Here is a 2393-nt window from a genome sequence, read left to right as displayed (position 1 = left end):
CCTCAGCCTCCCAAATAGCTGGGATTACAGATGCACGCCACCACACCTGGCTAATTTTTGTTTTCTCAGTAGAGACAGGGTTTCACTGTGTTGGCCAGGCTTGTCTCAAACTCCTGGCCTCAGGTGATCCACTTGCCTCAGCCTCACAAAGTGTTGGAATTACAGGTGTGAGCCACTGCGCCCAGCCTTAAATATAAGATATATGTTTTTAAAAGGGCATTCTCTCCCAAGGAGGGCTGGGAGCTTGTGTCTTAGATCTCACAGCTGAGCTCTGGGGACGGCTATCCTGGGATATACATGAAATATTTAGGTGGCGGTGGAATACTGCAGCAGCTTCCAGCCTTTCTGGCACTAGGGGCCAGTTTTGGTGGAAGACAATTTTTCCTCAGACCAGCAGGAGGAGGTTGGTTTCCAGATGATTCAAGCACATTACATTTATTGTGCACTTTATTTCTATCATTTTTACATTGTAATATAGAATGAAATAATTATACAACTCACTATAATGTAGAATCAGTGGGAGTCCTGAACTTGTTTTCCTACAACTAGATGGTCCCTTCTCGGGGAGATGGGAGACAACGGCAGATGATCAGGCCTTAGATTTTCATGAGGAGTGTGCAACTTAGCTCCCTGGCATGTGCAGTTCACAACAGGGTTCACTCTCCTGTAAGAATCTAATGTCACTGATCTGATAGGAGGTGGAGCTCAAGAGGTAATGAGAGTGATGAGGAGCAACTATAAATATGGATGAGGCTTTCCTCACTTTCCCGCCACTCATCTCCTGCTGTGCAGCCTGATTCCTAACAGGCCACTGACTGGTACCTCTAGAATAGTGTATATGGCAACACAGCCACTTTTTAAAATTTTTGTGGGCATATCGTAAGTGTACATATTCATGAGGTACATGGGATGTTTTGATACAGGTACACAATGTAAAATATGCACATCATGGAGAATGAAGCATTTATCCTTTGAGTTACAAACAATCAAATTATATTCTTTAAATTATTTAAAAATATGTAACTAAGTTATTATTGACTGGTCACCCTATTGTGCTGTCAAATAGTAGGTCTTATTCGTCTTTCTTTTGTGCCCATTCACAATCCCCATCTTCTCCCCAGGGCCCCACTACCCTCCCCAGCCTTTGGTAGCCATCCTTCTATGCTCTATGTCCATGAATACAGTCACTTTTTAATTGCTGTGTGTGTGTGGTTTTTTTAAGATTAGCTTTGTGGGATGGTATATGTACAATCTAAATAGTGTATGTCAAATCATTGTGCCTTTTATTTAGCTTATTTTTAAATCATTTTTTTCTGATTACAAAGACAAAATATTTCCCTTAAAAATTTAAAAGTATCAAAAAATTCAAGGAAGAAAAATTTAAAACCATCTACTATGGTCTGAATGTTTATGTTTTTCACCAAATGCATAGGTTGAAATCCTTACCCCCAAGGTAATGGTATTAGGAGGTGGGGCATTTGAGAGGCGCTCCATATATTTATAAACAAAGAGAAAGTTGAATCATGGTACATGAGTTCAGGAAGAGAAATATAAGAAAAAAACTGTCCTTGCCCTCTATAAGTTAAATTAAGATACTGTAAGAATGTTCAGTGAGGGTGGACATTTCAAATACCAATGTTCTAAAGGAAATGATGTTTGTGTTGTATTATTACTAAAGGTCAAACCTGGCCTAGGCTAGAAAGAGGCAAAAACATAATCAGAGCCAAGTGCTCCTGATAACCAGGACTGGACTCTTTCCCCGACACCCTGTTGGCATGTGAGACATGAGAAACTGAAAATTTTTGTGTAAAATCCAAATATGCTTTAATTTACTGCTGGATCTCCTTGCTCTATTTACCTAAATAATAATAATGATAATAATAAGAGATAAGCCTTGGTATCAAAAATGTAAATAAGTTACCTATACATCATTTCGTAAAGGGAAAACTATAATCTATATGAGCAAACATAAACGTTCCTATATTACAATTTTAGTTTTAGCTTTTACTAAATACAATTTAAAAATTAAAAACTTTTAATTTTGAGATAACTGTAGATTCACATGTACTTGTAAGACATCCTACAGAAAGTCCATATGTTGCTTCCCAGCTTCTCCCACTTGTAATATCTTGCATAACTATAGTATATCACAATCAAGAAATTAACATTGATACAATCCTTAGGCCTTGTTCAGATTTCAGTAGTTTTACATGCACTCGTGTATATGTGTGTATATGTGTGTGTGTGTGTGTGTGTGTGTGTGTGTGTGTGTGTGTATTTTGTTCTATGCAATTTTACCACATGTTTGGAATGGTAGGACTACCACAGTCAAGATAAAGAACAGTTCTATCCCAAGGAACCCTGATACTACTTTCTATTGCCACAGCCATTTC

This window comes from Sapajus apella, unplaced genomic scaffold (genome assembly GCF_009761245.1).
Source record: "Sapajus apella isolate SASKATOON/1434 unplaced genomic scaffold, GSC_monkey_1.0 scaffold78, whole genome shotgun sequence".
NCBI classification, from domain to species: Eukaryota; Metazoa; Chordata; class Mammalia; order Primates; family Cebidae; genus Sapajus; species Sapajus apella.
Note: the sequence above shows the minus strand (reverse complement) of the source record.